The 19,102-nt window shown below is 48.4% G+C and overlaps 1 protein-coding gene across 9 annotated transcripts in view; it reads left to right on the forward strand.

Annotated features, from left to right (window-relative positions):
* LOC126572030 (polypyrimidine tract-binding protein 2) overlaps positions 1 to 19,102 on the forward strand; it is a 252,267-nt gene that overhangs the window by 45,003 nt on the left and 188,162 nt on the right. For 7 of the 9 annotated variants that reach the window (XM_050231043.1, XM_050231045.1, XM_050231046.1 and 4 more), the window contains exon 2: positions 4,014 to 4,677. The exons of the other annotated variants lie outside the window; for them this stretch is intronic. The gene's annotated coding sequence lies outside the window, so the exon portion shown is untranslated. The remainder of the gene's footprint in view (positions 1 to 4,013; positions 4,678 to 19,102) is intronic. 9 annotated transcript variants of the gene reach the window in all.

Raw genomic sequence — 19,102 nt, forward strand, 5'->3', positions numbered from 1 at the left:
AATAAAATGAGATGTAATGAATTGGCGCAACCGAAGGATTGTTCATTAATTTACAAATGAAAGTACGATGGAACATAAGGGTACAGAGAGGGAAAGGGCATTGATTAATATGGATTGCAAAGAGTCTCATAAACAGGGAATATACTGTTGATGAAAGATAGTATAATTTGTATGTTCCAATTATATTTGAGAACCTTGCCAGTTTGCCGTTAGCTGGTTAATTTTTCGTGCTATTGGAATTTGAAACGAATAATTTTTGTTTTAAACATCCTTTTTATTATGTTTGTCTGCTATTCATGTTATTAACCCTCTATCGAGCCATTCCTTTTCTATCTCCATGGTTGGGGTGATTTTTTATTTTTTTCTCGCATTTCGCATTCCTCGAACTGCCACAAACTACCATTCCGGAGAACTAGTCGCCTGTGAAAGTAAGGGAATTCGGAGGAAGAGATGATTTACTCTCTTGCTCCTCCCCAACCGCTTCCGGATGGGGTGGCTGAATGGGACTTTCGACGTGCTGTTCGCGAAGGAAACGGAGAAGACCCATCCGCCGGTTGTTTCCCCGCACCCTCGGAACTCTCCTGACAACACAACACCCCGTGACATATCTGTTTCATGTTCCTTATTTTTAGGGGCAACTTGTTGCGCTGCAACCGACGACAGTTGTTCCCTCCTCGCGAAACTCCTCGTTTCCTCTCCCTCCCGCACATTTCCTTGCGCGGATCGTCGGAGCGGCATCTATTCTTGCTGCGGAAGACTATTTTTTGCGCCGACCGACGGGGTGGGGGGGTGGTGCGTGTGTCGTGTCTATTCTCCGATGGTCGATGCCCGCCTGCCAGCCAGCCAGCCTGCCAGCCGGTCGGTTGCGGGTTTGTCTAGCGCCTGTCAGATGTTTCGGACGGATAATGGTTCGGAGATAATAACAATCATAAATTTGTTGTAGTACGTAACGCCGCACGCTTGCTCACGGGCCGCCAATCGGCGTGCTGTGAGCGACGAGACCACCACGACCATGACGGTGACGGTGACGGCGACGATATAGGCGTCGTTATTTTTACGCCCGAACATAAAAATGCCTGTGAGCACATTGCCGCCCGCGCGCGCATATCGTGTACCGTGGCGGCTTGGTGGCGACGACGGTGATTTCATCTGTTTCATTCTTATTTCGGGAGTTTGGGTGGGTGGCGCGCTGTGGGGGCGTGTGCCGCTGTGCAGTATGGGTCCTGTCCCCGCGTGTGTGTGGCTCTGCAAATCTGCTCCGTGCGCTCCGTTGCTTGTTGAATGATTGGATTGTTTAGATAAGCGAGTAAATGCATCTATTTCGGTGTTTGTGTTGTGTATGGTGTGCAATTTTGTGTTTTGCTCTTTTCACTGTTCGCGCACTGTTTTGTTCTTTGCTCTCTTTCTATGCTTGTCTTATCCTTTCTTTAACGTTGGATTAAATTAGAAGAGCGTGGAATATGTAAGACGGCGTTCGCTTTGTTGTGTGATACGCGTAGATGATTTGCATTTGAGTTTTATTGTCCAATTCATTTGATTTATTTCAATTTGCTCGGTGTTTTGAGCATCGCTTAACAACCTTTTACTCTACGGCGTACGGTGTGTTGCATGGGATTTGTGTAAAGGGATGTGTCTTTTTGATTTCTTTCTCTGCGGCTCTAGCTTTTCTCGCTTTTTCTTCCTAGCATTGCTAGGTTATTTAACGATAATGTTTCATAATTTATGTTGAATCTCATTAGATAGCCTCATGATGATTGTTTAAGAAATCCTATTCTTGTAAGGTTTCTTAAACTTTTTCTAATGTTTGCAATGTATACATGTTTAGTAGCGTTCTGTCTGTTTTGAATGTACGAAATGTACTACTTTCAAGACGTAGAATATAAAACGAAATAATGTAGAATGATAATACTCTTTAGCACTATATTCTATTTAAGAACAAACTTTACTCTCATACGTATTGCTAGAGCAAATAAATCCAATTGGAACTTTTAGCGGGAATGGTTCTCAACTGGCAAACTATCAAACTGTCATCTGTGTTGTATTGTATTTGTTTTCACCGATTTCACCTTGCATTTATAGTTACGTGCACCTTCCTTTTATTCATTCTTCTCCTTTTCTTCTACTTTGTTTCAATTTCTCTTCCTCTTTTGCTTTGTGTTTGTTGGCGTGCCATCTTTTTTCCTCTCTTTTCCTGTGCCTCTTGTATCTGTATCCGATATTGTAGTTGCTACTTCAGATCTTCGCACTAGCCGCATACTTGCAATGCCCTTCGATGTAGCAAGTTGTCCTCGATTACTCCTGAGTCGCTCTTTCTTTCTGCTCTTGCTCTTTGCTCTTCTACACTTATCTCCTTAATCTTCCTTTTCGAAGACTCTTTTCTTCGTGGCTGGTTGACCTTCTATCTGTTTACCACATATTCCATGGCACTTCATCGGTCATACAACAGCATATAGGCACATATACACATAAATAAATTTTGCTTCTGTGATGTCACTTTTTGGACATTTTTCTTGGCTTAATCCTAAAATCTGCAAACTCACTTTCCTTACGATTGTCTGTTCTCACTATTTCTCTCTGTCTCTCTCTCTCTCTCTCTGTCTCTCTATTCCTCTGTCTCGTTCTTCCACGTTCTTTTTCTTTTTTCTCTCTTTCTCTGTCTCTCTACCTCTTTCTCGCTGTCTGTCTTGCTGACATGCTGAACCGATCCTGAAATGCCCTTAAACCGTTCTCGTTTCTCTGTCTTCTTCTATTTTGTCCAGTTGTTGAGTCTCTTCGGGTCCCCGGTATGGTGCACACTCAGAGGAGCGAGAAACGAGCCAACGCGCCCGTTCGTCGTGCCAACAGCATATGTTGCGAATGCGAACGCTATGTGGAGCTGGTGTGGATTCGAGTGGATTCCACCGCCATCATTATCACCACTACCATTCGCCTTCCCCAAGGCACCAGCTACCAGCAGCATTGCATCGCCGGCGGATGCGCAAAGCGCTAGCGAGCCCGCAAAGCGCATAAGACCACAGACACCGCAGAGAGAGAGAGAGAGAGAGTGGTTTGCGATGCAATTCATGGCGAACCATGCAGAAAAGAGAGAACGAACGTGTAGAATGCATTTCGAATGAAAGTGTTGTGTATGTGGGGAGCTCACGAATGCTCCGATCGAGAACAACTGCGCTGCGCTCGTCGCGCTGCATCAAGAACGAACCAAGCATAGGCACTGTCGGGCTGGCAAATGGAGAGCAAAAGTGAATTCAGCTTCACGATGACGATGATGATGATGATGGTGATCACCGTGGTAGCGTCAAATTACCTTCCGGACCTGCAGCAGTGCGCGCCCCACAGTTCCTTGACGTTTGGCCTCCCTTGCCCCCCTTTTCGTTTATCCCCAAATCTGCCCCCCAGACCAACATTTTGGAAAGATCTCCATTTTGTCGCGTAATGTAGCGAATTCCTCTCTCGCTGTAAATAAGCATGTTCTCTCGTGTTCGATCTTGTCTGACGCCTTTTTTGGTTGCCAACCGAATGCCATGCTGAATGGGGGAAAGTGATGCTGGTTGTGTGTTCCGCACCAAACCTTCCCTTTTCTCAACATCATTCAGCTTGTCCAGCACTTGATGGTATTCCTTAAGTTCCCCGTCCGTACCGTTGTGTGCGTGTTGCAATTGTGATCGGTGTCCCTGCTCCACCATTCCACACTCCAGCTACTCCCACAAGGAAGACTCCAAAGGAGGAAGAAGAGGGTCCTTGTCAGTCGAATTTATTTTTGCCAAATTTTTCCGCGATACGAGCATTCGTTAGCCAGCGTCACCGGAAAGGCACGTCAGTACTTTACGCTCTGGTTTGGGCGTTAGTGACCCATCTTTTTTGCACTAGACTTGCTCGTTTGAACTAACCTTTGCTATTGTTACCGGTGGTCAATGATGGTGTTTTGGTTATTCTTCTTTAATCCCTTCAAATGGTCTCTCCCTCTCTCTTTTCCCGCCTCGTCGTCGTGTTTTTTTGTGTGTTTTGTGATGCAGCTAAACATAAGAGAATCCAACCAAGTGTCTTCTGCCAGTGAAGGAGCGTATGCCCAGGCGCGGAAGCGTTCAAGCAAGTGTTCAAAGCATCAGCCACCGGCAAGTGCATAGTTGAGGCCTGGTGCGCACGTGATTGGCTGCAGCAACAGTAGCAGTAGGGTGCAGCAGAGTGATAGTTAGCAAAGTGATAAATGTAGCATTATTTGGAAACGTGACAAAACCCCTGCACAGCGAACCAGCGAACCAATCAGCGAGCCAGTATCGCGGTACGGGCGAATTGTTGAAAAAGGGCCGTAGCTGGCCAATCTCATAAGATATAGTTGTTACTGTTGTTACTGCGCGGTTAGTGAAGCGGCTGGCGCCTACGGGTTGTTTGATTTATATGAGCGAAGAATAGTACGGTTTTGGTTCGTGGTGACGTTGTAGGCCAGCAAGGAAGCAGCAATACGTGTTCGAAGGCAACTAGCAGCTCAATCAACGGTTGCGACCTCTCTGAAGGTCTGTCGGTCGTTCGGGTTTTCTCCGGTATAGAGCGCGCGCGAGCGAGCGTTTAATCGCGTGTGTAATCCATCGTCCGCTCTTGGCAACTGTATTTGAAATAAGCATCACGACAATCACGCACCGAGCGGGCACATTTATGTGCAACCAATCTTAAACTTACTGGGTAAGAGACACTATGCTACTTTTGCTAGCGTTATTGATCCTTTTTAGTATAAGCATTTGCTCCGTTTGGAGCCAGTATCCCTTGAGTGACTGTGGAATATGCTGTGGAGAATAGATTTGGTTGAAGCAAATGTCTTGTGGAAGTGCTATTCAACAGGGCAACATTGTGAGCAGGCTCGTCTACTGCACGACACAATGGAGTTTAGGCTTAGTGAAAATGTGTAATATTGTAAATAGTTCAATGAACCAACCGGGCAGCAGAGCAAAAACCAACATTGTTTCCCGTAGGAAGAGGGAGTCTATACGCTTGACTACCTTTTTGCTTCTCCTGGATAGCACAGTTCTTAGTTTTCCCCCACATGTAACCAGAAGTTGAGATTTTCCTAACGTTGAGTTGCTACAGTACTGGTCATTGTGTAAAACAAGCGCTGAAGACACGCTCCACGTCTTAGAAAATTAACCCCTCAGCACAAGGAAGTGGTAAGGCGAGGGCTTGGTCTAAGGATCGCCTTGAGTCGCCTTTCAGCACTGCATTCGGCGTAGATGATGCCGCTGCTGCATATCTTACCGAGTGGCGTAACAAAACATCCTACTCCGTTACCGATGGTATCTGTGGCCTAGACACGCGGACAGTTAGTGGCAATACATGCATCGAATATGTCAAGGGAACACAAACTCCCATTGCCTGGTAAGGGGTGAACAATGGTCGGATGGATTGCCGGACCGGCATCATCAAGCACATCGTCGTGCTGGTGCTGGAAATCGTTGTCCAGATTTTCGACGGCAACCGATGCTGGCGGTATTGCCCATGAGACTGTGTTAGAGAGAGAGGGAGAGAGAGAGAGAGAGAGAGAGTTAGAGAGAGGAAGACGTTAAGGTTGATCTAACCTCACTTATTTATTGTTCAATTGACTTTAATAAACTATGACGAGCAGCTACGAATAGCGCCTGGAGCAAGGCACTACTGGCCTCCGATGGCCATCGTTCGCATCCAGGCCGCTTCGCATCATCGTCGTTAGTGGCGGATGTGTATGGGTGTCTATTGCGATCCACTACCAACAGCAGCAACAGCACCATGGTGGCCAGCATGCGTTTGGTCGGAGTGAACGTCGGAGGCACGTCAGAGGCGTCGTCAGAGCCCGGCATCGAAATGTATAGCCCGGAGAACTAAACTTGACACTCGGAGTGGACCGATGTTTGTTTGTATGACTGGTGTTTGTGTATGTTAATTAAGGCAATTGATTGTGATCGGACCGGGAGGGATCGGCGGCCACGGCAAAGTCCCGAGACATTGCGCAGCCTTGGTCTGCGACCGAAACCTCCAAGAAGAAGGTATCGCGGCGATGGCAGCATTGGCACCAACGGCCCCGGAGTGGCGGGAAGGTTTAGTCCCTGCCGCAAAGTTCGATAGATCAAGCGAACCCAAGGAAGTGTTTGTTTGTTGTCCAAGACGAAGAAACCGACGGGGACCTGACTATCGCCGCCAAGTATGACAATGAGCTCTGATCGGTTACCGAGTCGCCAGTGGCAGCAGCAGCAACAGTCTGCGTCAATTCACTGTCCATGGCTGGGCCTGGGTGAAGGGCAGAGTGATCGTCGTATGGAAATTGAAAGCGACAGAAATGCTGATGCTTTCGGGCATTAGTAGATAGTTCGCATTTCGATACCACCGCTGTGCCGAACGCGCGGGGGTCAAGGATATGGTGAAAGGATTTCGAACGGTTTTCGGTGACGGGCGGGCTGTGTGTATGCCATTAGCATAAATTTGTCGTTCTCATTGTGGTTTGATTCGCCGTTATGCTGGCGACGGCACTGCCTTCAGGCGGATGAGGATGAGTCATCGCACGCTATCGTACAATCACGTCATTTGGCCTAAGTTTCACTGATTGGGGCATCAACTGTTGGGCGTTATGGCTCATGTGGTCATTATCAATAGCTCGCTAACCAACTGGGCTTGTTGATGTTCGAGCTTCGAAGCGTATCAGTGGCTTGGAGCTGATCTAATGTAGTCTTTGGGTGTTGTTGTATCTTCGTGACGTGGAAATAACGTAGAACATAAGTATTCCGATCTTTCGGATACTAGCATCCATCTACAATTCATTTAGTATCCATTTTCATTATATCGATATCAGGATGTCCCAATATTTGGATATCTAGCTAGTTCTACGCGAGCTGGACGCACAACTCGTCTGTCAAACAGAAGCTCTACGGTTCGCAAGAAAAGTTTCACTTTTCCGTAAGCTCGCGCAGGCTGCCCTCCGCGTGTGGTCAGCCGAATTTCATGAACCGCGACAGTCAAGTCAAGTTCAAGGTCCATGAACTGGATGCGTTGTCTCCCGGCCCCCGGGGTCTGGGCATGGGTTACCCAACTGAGCTTTCTGGCCTGTTTTTCGAATGCAGAATGTTGATCGCCATCACGACGAGGTAGTAGCCGAGTTTCGGCGATCGTGCACACTTAACCCATAGCGAGGCCAGGGGTGCCTCGGTGGCAATGGCATGTGGTCTTGAGACGCGCCGGTTCAACCTTCTCTCCGCGACAACCCGTACCGACGCAGACGGTAACCTTCTGCACACACCAGCGGCGGACGGCCGAGACTGCCTTCGGATTCGAGTTCCCATCGTTTCGGGTTTCCAGTGTGTGACCGTGGCCGTTACGTCTCTCTCCTCTGAACTGTTGCGATTGAAGTGGTCGTCCATCGGGTGGGTTGGCCACGCGGTTCGGTTCGGTTGGAAGAAGAAGGTCCGGATCGGTTTCTGCTGGTTCGAGCTCTGGTAATGTGTGTGGCGGACCGGTCGCAGTGGCCGGATGCACCAATGTTGTGTTGGTGCCACTTGCTGCTGCTGCTGCTGATGATGATGATCATCATACCCGATGATGGCGATGATGATGATGATGATCGTGTGGTGCTGATGGTGGCCTTTTCGCGATGGTCAACCTGATGGGTGGCTAAGAAGAACGCCGAAGAAGACGACTTTCAAGGTTAACCGGTCGGTCTCTGCTCTCTGCTCGCTGCTCCTCTTGGGTTGCCGGGCAAGCCGGTCCACCACACACCGTTCCATCGTCTCCACACCCTCTGCCGCTGGAGGGAAACAAGTTTTTTTTGGGATTTCTGATGAGCGATCACGGACGGAGAGAGGAAAGAGTTGGTGTTCCGTGGTGCAGTGCGGGAGACCGACGGGACCATACCATTGCGTTCCGTTCCGTTCCCTGCTACCGTCGGGACGAGTTGTGGTTTCGTTTGGAGTCGGAGGAACATGGCGAAAAGGCGGGTGGGTTGTATGATGATCGTTGCCTCGTGCTCAAAATTGCGGATTTTTGCAGAATTTGTGAAGAAGACCTTGCGGGTGGTGGAGAGGGGGGGAAAGGGGGGGGGGGCACATTGATTGCTGTACGCAGTGGTGGTAGTAATGCTGCGCGTAGCACATGCTAAGCTTTTTATTGCTTCGCACAAGCACACGCAGCGTGTTGCCGGTGGAGTTACTGCAATTTGAGAATTCGTTGGGGTTTTTCGTTTCGACAATTTATGATGGTGGGGATGGTTTGTCGATGGGCTGTGTGGTAGTTGATTCTTGGCTGCAGCAAAAAAGAATGTGCTGACGTCCCCGTGGATGGAGAATTGACGTCCGGTGCGATAGTTTAGCGGTTGCGTTAATTTGCCTCCCGCGGGAAGTACATACTACACTCACATTGGGATTTCGGTTGGGTTGTTGTGGTGGATTTCGATTCGATGAAGATGAAGACGTCTTTAGTAGTTGACAGACAATAGAACCAACGTTAGTAGATCGTATAAAGCATAATCATTCTGTGTTCGAATTGCAGCTAACTGGCAAGCAGCAATTTCTACAATCCCCAACACTTCAACAGCAGCCAGCCAGTTGATCTGTTCCAGCTCATCCCGTCGGCTGTTGAAGCGCAAATTTGTGAATGATGATGCTCGCTGCTGGAGGAGCATTGGTGCGATGCGGATCGGTCGCCATTATGGCATCATCAGCGTCGGTTCGGGGCACTTGTTGAATGAGAAAGAATGGAAACTGTGGCACGTTTTGGTTGAACGTGATGTCTAGCACCACCGAAACAGAGAGAAAGAGTGAGAGGGAGAGTGAAGGGAATCGGTGTCCCCTCAGTTTCCAGTCAGTTTCACTTCCTTTCGCCCCAGAGCCGGTGGGGAGTTTGAGGCCTCTCGGTCCCGGCATGTGGTGTGCAGATGCGCGTGGAGCATTCGAGCGCGACCACTCCCGCTAGTGTATGGCGAGCGATGGGTGAAGGGTTGTGGTGGAAAACGGTTGGGAGGGGGAGGGGGGCTAAAAATAAACCATTATTATTTATGAGACAAGAGCGAAGAGAGACGGAAAATCACGCTCTCGAGATCCGATCACACTCTCACACCCACAAACACATGCACGATCAAACACACTGACACAGATTCTTGATGGTGGTTGTCTGGGCGCAGCATCATTCAGGGTACGATGATGCCATTCTGCGTGTTTTTCGTCGATTTTGTCATGCATTTCCCGGTGCCTAGCGTTTTTCTAGCATCGTCGTGTGCATCGTGGCCGCTGGAGAATGCTTTTGCTCTCTGGCTCAGGGACACGTGTTGCTTAGGGAGTTTTGAATATCGAAGAGAATATCGAAATCGTTGCATCTGTGCAAATGGCGCAGTCCGAGAGAACGGGGAGGGTAGACGTAAACATTTCCAAAACGGCTAACAAGTAAACACTTCCCGGCAGTTTCTCGATCGCTGGTGGATCGCCGCCGCGCACACGAGATCTGCTTGGAAGCACAAACTGGCTGTACAAACATCCGGAGATTCAAGAGAGAAATAAATACGAATGAGAAAAGAATGCCTGAACAGCATTATTGAAAGATATCTAACAAAAAAAAAAAGAAAAATGTAAAGAAAAAACTGGAGGAACCATTAAAGAACCTCACCAAGAAGCAACTCCAATATACAGAAGAAGTGCAAAAGCGCGTAAGAGGAAGGGAGGATCGCATGTTTGTTTGGCATCTTTTTTGCTTTCATTTTATCATTTTTCCCCATGTTGCGCTCTGCCTCGAGAATGCATTATTCTGCACATTTGTGGCGCTGATCGTGGGGCGGCTTGGGTTTCCTTTTCACTCGTTATGGTCACCTTCTTCTTCGTCTTCACCGGCAAATGGGCCCCATGTGCATGTTGTGTTTGGTTCCAAAAACGTGAACGCTTCATTCGCTACGCTGCAAGGGGGACAGGATGTTGACAGTGCGGAAGGAAAGGGGGGTTGATGTTTCATTTTGCAGGCGACGAACAAATTACCGCAAAGTGACGCTGGTTAAACGAAGCGACCAATCGAATCGAGTTGAGTTCTGTCGGCAGAGAGCAACGGAGAGCGGTGAGAAAGAGACAGAGAGAAAAGAGATAGAGAAAGAGAGAGAGAGAGAAAGAGAGAGAATGTGGTTATTTTATCAAGTGCCTCCTGAACACCACATCACTTCTTTGGAGGCATTTTGCTGATGCTGCACATGCACCCGAGCAGAGCGTGTACTACGCACTCGTGGCGCAGTTGATCGAGGTGACGCCGAATGGTGGATGCGTACGATCGGTTGAACGTTTGTTCCTCTGCGGTTCGGACCGGGTTTCGTTGGGCGTTTGGTTAATAAATTTATGAAACTGGAAGAGCCTCAGCTCCCCTTTACTCAGCTCACTCAGCATAAATACACCACGTACCTTATCAACGGACCGCATGTTTTGTCATTTTTCGATCTTTAGTGTTTTATGTTTGCTCTGATGCCCCTCCGGGCACGCCGTTGGAAAAAGACAACAACAAGCAAAGCAAGAAAGCACATTTCATCGCAGCATCATGCTACATGCTCATCATACATTAATTAACTTAATGCGAATGCGAAGGAATGGGAATGCAAAAAAAAAGTGCAGCAAGCAAGCAGCAGGAGCAGCGGGAAAGGACGCTGCAACAACGCTAGTGCCGTTGTTGTTGTTGTTGTTGAAATATTAATATACCATCCACCACCGTCCAGGAGGGGCATTACGGAATTTGCTTTCAATTAGCGTTTGTGGCCGTGATCCTTTTTCGGGGTGCTGGCCGGCAAACAGCGAACAGCGAACCGATATATCTAGAGTAAAGCTCGTCCCATCACACGGGATCACCATCCCGTGCCAGTTATGGAACACGATGTAAACGTAAAATAAATGGAGAAAAGTGGACACCATCTAGCCGGCAAAAAAAAGTGGCGAGCACAAAAAGGGGGAAAAACAACGAAAAGACGAAAGTAACCAACCGAGCCCCGGCTCTCGCGATGCCGAATCGGTTGTGATCGTCGGCTCAAATGAAAGCAAATTGTGTATAAATTGAATTATTATTTTACACACATGAAGACCGGGGTGTAGCGCAAGCGAAACCCACGATGCAGCCATTTTGGTGGGGTTGGTTGGTTGGTTGGTTTGTGTGTTGTGTGAGGGGTGGACTCACCCCCAAACAATTCGCCAACATAACCGCGCGCTCCATTCGTCAATAGCAGGTCAGCGGAGAAATGGGGACGGGAAACGCTGGACTGGCAGTAGACGACATACCCCAAAAGGGGGGGTTGTATGTGTGCCCGAGCGTGTGTGTGGTTGGGGGCGGGAGGGACAGGACTCGAACAAGATGAGAAATGGACTCGACACGACGCTCGCTCGTTGTGTGTGTTGACTTTTGGTTATGATTTCTTTGATGTACGGTCCACGATCCACGATACGGAACGCGTACCAGAATCATCATGTCGGTGGTCGGACAGTAGTTGTGGAGTCGTTTGGTTTGTTGTTTTTCCCCGGGGGCGAAGAGTGAGTGAGAGGGGACTTTTGGCGAAATGTGTAACAAAAATGGATGGAAAACATGAAACATGATGGGATTACCCCACCGCACGTCCTGCTAGCTCGAGGCAAGTCAGTGTCCAGTGTTTTTCGTTATGTTGCGTAACATTACTCACAATGGAGAACATAATTTTTGGGTTCTTCTGTTCCTGTTTCCTGTTGTCGACCATGGTACTCCTGGTGTTGCCCTGGTTGTTGTATGAAGTTAATCTTTCATCGGTTGTTGGCTCTGGAGGGTTTATTTCATTGTAGATCTCAATTCAAAGGAGGGATTTTAATTGAAATATCATCCATTCATTATGTTGCGATGCGGTTCCTTGTTCAACTTCTGAATGTCGGCCAAGGTTGTTATTGTTCTAAAAGGTGCTAGTACACGAGAGCAATTTCGTTTGCTTATTGATTCACGATTGCTAATTGACATCATTATTTAACGTTGCGGAACATACATTGATTAATGGAGAATGGCGACAGATTAATAGAAAATGGCAACTGGACCGAATAAGTGTATGATCAATCATGCCATTAATTTTGAATCGATTATTTCCTTTCCTGCGAAATAATAGTGTTGCGGTTGTTTATTCAAGAAATCATCTTCGTCTTAAGAGAGCCATATAGTTGAAAAAGCCTTTAGGATGCCGTGTCTAGAGTTATTTTGTAAGAGACAGTTCCTTCAAGCTAATTTCCGGACGAGTGACTTGAATCTCAAAGAATGTTTTTGTATTTTTTTTGAGTTTTCAAAGGAAAGTTACTATCGTGTCCGAGATGTTATACACGAACACATTGCACTGAAATGTCTTTTTAACCGATCTTAGCAGTCATTTTTGCACACCTGAACTGGCATCAAAGTAAATAAATTTCTGACATTTCACCGCAAGAACATCAGAGCCTGGTGCTCCTTCGTTCTCATGCCAGTTAATCGTTTGCAAATGTTTTGCATTTGGTGTCTTCCATTTCACCTTCTGTTACCGTCACTCCCACTGTACGCTAATACGCAGTACCTATTTCTCTCTTTTCCACCACTTAGAAGGACCATTATAGCGCGGCATTTCAAGTGTCGGCCAACTGACGGCCCAACTTACGACGCCAAACGCTTCTTCCCCCCCATTAACCACGCCTTTCGCCCCAGTGCAGCAGCTGGTGCGAGAAATTCGATTTTCATGCGACACGCTTTAGTAATCAGCTTTATGACCAATTTCCTGCCCACGGTCTCTGGTCTGGTGTGGTGTGGTCTGGTCTGGGCTGGTCTAGTCTGGCCAGCCTCCCTCTCTGAACACGCTGCTCACCGGGTTTGCGTGATGTTCGAAGATGCAGGAGATTGAATTGGTTTCAATGTGTCTTTGATATCCGAGACCGCGCGACTCCTCGGTGTCGGTGTCGGAGAATCGGAGCGTGTGACACAAAGTGCCGCTGACGGCTACAACACGCAGTTGACGGAGCCATAGATCTAGGCTCTTCCCCGGGCGCAGTGACGCACGCCCGGAGTTCGATTTCGCATGTCAATCGCTGTGAGGGATACCCGTCCGTTGGTTCGTTGGTTGTTTTGGTTCCGCGCCGATTGCTTCATCGATCGAGTATCATCGAGTGCAGTGCGTTGGTTCGAAACCTGTAATTGGTTTCGGAATGCAACAGATGAGCCTTATGACCTCATGAGTCTCCCAGAGTTCTATGTTTTCTCATCGAATGGCTGACCTAAATCGGCATCGAACGCACCAGCGAAGCTCATGCTACGCTACCGACAATCCAGGAACGCAGACAACCCTCCGTTCTCGAAGTCGAAGACAAATGCAAACATCTGCCACCTCATTCGGTGACTATTAATACACGGCCGAGACACGGGTGCCAGTGAAGCAGCAGCGGCAGCAGCAGCAGGATATCGGTAAACGATTCTGACACCGTGCGCCGCCCTCGGTTCCGCCCTTCTGCTATCCGTGTGTCGTGTGCCACTTTTCACCGAATTTTCCGCCCAATGTTCCACCCGCAGGAGGCGGTCGGTCGGTCTATGTCGCTATGTCACCTACGCCCTCTCGGACACTACCAGCCAGACCACAGCTAAATGTGACAATTATTTATCTTCTGTTATGATTTCGGCTTTCAGGACGTGGACGGGGTAGGTACAGATGGGCCATAGGGTCGTCAACCCCCTTGGACTCCTCAGGCTCCTCCGGCTAGTCGCTCGTTGGAATGACAATAATTGGAACCACCGGTGACAGCTCGAGGTGATAGGGGCGCCGTGGAGGATGAGGAGGGAGAGGAGGGAGGGAGGGTGTGATCAGTGCGTCGCAATTTTCAAAAATAAGTTTTCCCGCCCAACCTGTCAGGGGCCGGAGCGCGAGTGCGCACTGCCGTGACACGAGTCACGCGTTGTTCTCGATTGTTACCGTCGCCACCGACTACCCTTGGCCCGGAAATAAATCATCATTATCCGGCGTCCGGCGTGGAATCTGGAAACCGCTCAGAAGAAGCTGCTTGAAGATGGACGATATTTATAGACAGAAAATTCTTGGCCCCCGTACGGTGGCCACCGATCGCCGAACGATCCGTTCCGTCTAAAATTCTCGTTTCGTTCTCTGGCGCGCCTCGAAAACAAATGGCATTAATTGGCCGCGGGAATGCTTAGCTTAATGGGCGCCGAGACACTCCATCCCCTCGCCCAGAATCCCGGTGTCAACCTCTGCCTTCTCGATTCTCGAGCGGTGAACCGCAGCATATGGAACCGATGGCGGGTTTGGTGGGAGGTTGGTCAAACATTTTCCTTGCCTTTTTTCAATTTTCCTCCGACAAATTGCCCAAAATGTATGTGTGTGTGTTTGGTTGAGTGGAAAATTTAGTTTGCACTCGACGCGCGACCAGCAGCGACTCGTCGGACATGGGCGCTGGCCGTTGAACGTTGTTTGGACGTTTTGGTGCCCATGCTCCCCCTCTCTCTTCTCCCTTCCGGAGGCGGCCTTTACACTGACCACTTTTCCGACGATGAAACGCTCTAGTGGACGACGACGACGACGGCGACGACCACGACCACGGCGATGATGCTGACGATGATGGGTTGGAAGATAAAAAAGTCGAAACATTTCCCCCCCTGCGTATCATCCCCCACACTGCTGATCTTTGGGGGTTTGTTGAGCGCGCCGTTGACGAGTGGCTGAATGATGAGTGGCACGAGGTGGCGTTTCCACCGGACCACCACTCTGCTGGGACCCAACAAGGGAAGGGGACGGAAAAACGCGAGGAGTTGAAGGGTGCTCCACTTGGTTTGATTGATTGTACACACACCGTGTGGCGCGAGAGTGATCGTGGTGTTGGTGGAGATGCGGAAAATCTGTAAAAAGAGCCCCACGGAACATGGATGGACGCGCCGCGCACGCACGCATGGTCGCAAGTGTGTAGTCCGAGAGACAGAGAGAGAGGGGGGGGGGGGGGCAGGGGAGGATGATGGCGGACCGATCTAGTTAATTGCCGGTAGTGAAAGATGTGTCAGTTTTTATTGGCGGGTATAATTTGGCCTTCAGGGAAGGCAGCGAGACAGGAAAAGGGAGGACAGGGTTCCTGTTTGGTGCCGCAAGCGTTATGATGAGTGCGGGATGAATGGTGGAGAGAGAGAGCATTTATCACCGGATTTCGCATCACCCACCACACCCCAGCTGGAAAGTCCTCCTCGTGATGTGATTGATTCGATGTTTTAGTGTTCATTTCGTTAAGCGTTACTGTTTGGGTTTAATTTGAATTTATTTTCCAAAGATCGCCTAATATTCTTCAGCCACGATGGGGATGGCGTTGAGATTGCGCCGTTAGATTGCCATTTTACGGCAATTAACGGCACATGGATGCTGATGGTTTTGGTAACTGGCAGTTTAGAGCTGCATATACTAGCCTCTAAACGGCTTTTGGTAAAAGAGAACAAATGGTTCTGCTTTGGAGAATGTTTACTGTTTTGAGTTGACGTTGTTGATGGAGAGTTGATGGAGGCTTTGGACAGAGATTGAGAAACAGCAGAAAGCATATTTGTTCGTTTGCAGGTTCAGGCTAACTGCTGAGCATGTTGTCGACAAATAATCTATCAATTACGTGGTATCGTATGGTGTTTGACATATCAATTACTGCAGTAATCAATTGAAAACATTGGCGTTATATTTTACGACCAAAGTGTCAAATTTCTCTTCATATATTGCAGTAATCAATTGAAAACATTGGCGTTATATTTTACGACCAAAGTGTCAAATTTCTCTTCATATATTGAATTGCGATTGCGATATATTGCCAATCAGTTAAGTCAGTGTTTATGCATTGTTTTGCAGAAAATGGCATAGTTATAGAAGGCCAATCTGGACTTTTCAAACTTCCTAAGACTAAATTAAGCAAAGGATGAGCAAATGTTCAGACTGATTTTGGTAACATTAACCGGCCATAGTCAGCAATTCGACTCGAAGCCAAGGTTGAAATTTTGCATGTTTTCATAAAGTAAAATGACGAACAAAATGAACAGATGCCCGAATAGGTAGTTGCTCATGTATCTTCAAGCTTTGCTGCAACAATTATCATTTAATGTATAATTCTGCACTTTAATCACCAATTTGAAATAACCATCGCAAATGAAGATGCTGCTTTGCACATCAAAACTAATATTAATTCCTTTTGAATATTGAATTAAAACTTTTAAAATGCACTGCTGGTAATAGCGGAATATACGTTCTTGAGGAACAACCAATGATGCCCTACAACCACCATCAGTTAAATGAATGAGGAAACATCCATTTTCTTTCGCAAAACCATCTGGTCCTGTGTATTGATCGAACTCGTGCATTGTTCGCCCTGGTGTTTCGCTCCAGGAAAGGTTAATTAATATTTTGAAACCGTCTTTTGCGCTCGGTTATGAAATTACCATTCCCATTCATACCACACCGCAGTGCATGCACCCAGTGTAGCCAGTAGCGGTAGTAGTAGTAGTAGTAGTTGTAGGTAGCACCGCGCCGAAGTCACGTTCGGAATTGAAACACTGTTATCTTACTGAAATTCTCATTTTTTTATTCTTCTTTTTTCATGCTCGTTTCAGGTAAGTAACACAGGCGCTCGCTGCCCTCCTCTCATCCCTCGCCCAGTGATCTGCACAAAAACGGCTCAATTATGAGCCAGCTTAACAACATAACAACAGCAGAAGCCCCCCGGGCTGGCCGGCTTTTTAGAGAGCTGCTTGACCAGCATGTAGTCCGAAGTCCGGGCTATGGTGGATGATCGGTACCAGGCATGTATTGACCGTTTATTATCCGACGTAGAGAAAGGGGGAAAACCACCGGCACCACCGGGTGCTCATTGGCCAACGTCATTCCCTCGCCTGCCCCCCGAAAAAGCGCTCGGCAGCAAATCTGTTCTCACAAAAGGATATATCCACCCCCCAGAGGACCATCCACTTTCCCCTAAAAACCCCACGGGAAAGGTTCACCTGTGTCGGTGGCCATTGTTGCTGCAAACGCTAAGCATCTGCTAACTAATGGTGCACCATCATTATGCGTCCGGTCAGAACACAACCGGCCGGCCCCTCTCGGTGCTTGAAAATCGTTCTCCGGTTGGTCCGGTTAAAACGTTTTCCTGTCGTCTTCGTCGTCGACGTCGCGGCGAGAAGAAAGGCACTTCCTGACTGACACCACCGGTCGGAAGAATGGATCTCGGGTGTGGAAAATCCATTTCCCTTACCCCTCCGACCCGGGCCATCACTGGCGTACACGGCACAGAACAATCACGACGTCAACGACCACGTCGACAACGATGGGGCGGACGTTGTTCCTCTGTTGGCCCTGGTTGTTGGCCGGGCTCCTTTCTTTCTTTGCCTCGATTTTCCATAATAACATAAAATAATAGAAAAGCATCAGAAATCTGTTATCTGGCCGTAATGAAAATCGTGTTTCGTGTACGAAGCGCATCGTAGCTCTTGGTTGCTTGGTTGCTCCTGATGCTGCTGCTGCAGCAGTAGTGTTTTTCCTGCTGTGACACACCGGGAGGTGCCGTAATCTTGCTGCTGAAGGTACGCAGAAGCTCAGAAACGGAAGCGGGGTGCCGTGGGTGCGAGTGAGACGAGGTGTGAAAAAGTGGCACGGTTTTTCGACGGATTTTCCGCCCGCTCAAAGATAACTTCGACGCGCGGGAGAGACACTGGCAGGAAGTGGAAAGTGAAAAACGGGGCCAACGGTGCTCGATGTTGTTGTTGTTGCTAGCTTGCACCGACAATGCACCCGAAGGAGGAAGAGATAGAGAGGATGAGAGAAAAAGAGAGAAAGAGAGAGAGAGTAATGCTGATTGCATAGTCGCTTCGAGTGTAAGAAGTGTCACAAAGCCTAGTCGCTGAAGAAGCTACTAGCAGCAGGAGCACCAGCACCAGCAGCAGAAGCAAAAGCCACCACCAGCCAGACCAAGTCACTAGCAAAAGGCGGTCTTCGAGAATCGAGGTGCAAAATGGTTGATCTCGGGAAGGAGAAATCCCCTCATAGCCATGTGGCAGCAAAAGCAAATAATAATAGGACAGCTTACAATGAGGTGAGGTGGCTGGCGGTGGGGTGGAACAGGTGGAACGGAAGAGTTGTATAAATTGTAGCCATTTCGAAGATAAATTCATAAGAGCACACACCACCGTTCAGCGCATACCAGCCATTGCCACCCACTGTCTCTCTCTCTCTCTCTCTGTCTCTCTGTACGAGAACGCGCGAGGACATTTTTCAAACAACAGGTCCCTGTTGCTTCCCTTGGCGCTTCTGACACTCGACGCAAAAAACGTCGTTCGCCGTGCCGTTCACCGTGATTTTCATTTCGGATTTCCACGGCAGGGCAAACGGCAGGGAGATAATGCTTATGCTTTCACCTAGTTCGCCTTCGTTCGGCTTTCGACGACTTGATTTAGTGGCGCACAGAACAACCACACCCGTGGGATGGCAGTGGTGCTGCTGCTGCTTTTCGGTTGCTAAAGACGGATGGCGAAGATGGTTGTGGTGTGGCTGCAGTGGTTTGAAGCATTCTTCACTTCGTGCTACGATGCTGCTGCTGCAGGCAATGCTCCGTATGTGTGCCCTACTCGTGGTTGGGGGTTTCCGTGGATATAGAGTTTCTTTCGAGAGTTTTGTTCGCCTTCCGTTGTTCGCGATTGCACAATTGCGTCCGACCGTGGAGCGCGCAACAGGCTGCCAGAAATGGATAGGATTGGCCGCGGTGGTGTGTGCTTCCGGGTTCCGGAGTTTATCAGGACAATGTCAGAAGAGGTGATAGCCTCCCCATAAGCCCTCGCTGGCATAATGGCATTTTTGGAACGACAGAGTGAGGAATGATATGTTTCAATAAACATATTCCTTCATACATTGCCATCTCTTGAATCTACATATCGTTTACTTACTTGCATGCTTTCCTCACAGGAAAAGCCAACGGTGTCGTCTTACGTCGCGATAGTCGGGTAGTCGCGACTGTGAGTGTGAAATTTGACTCATTAAGCGAAGAAGTAAAACAATCTTCTAGCAACTACCAGCAGGAGGAGAAGGAGGAGGTGTGTTGGCATATGAGCAGCATCAGCAGCAGCAGCAGCAGCAGCATCACCGGCAACTGTCATCGAT

The sequence above is a fragment of the Anopheles aquasalis genome, chromosome 2, assembly GCF_943734665.1.
Source record: "Anopheles aquasalis chromosome 2, idAnoAquaMG_Q_19, whole genome shotgun sequence".
Classification (NCBI taxonomy): domain Eukaryota; kingdom Metazoa; phylum Arthropoda; class Insecta; order Diptera; family Culicidae; genus Anopheles; species Anopheles aquasalis.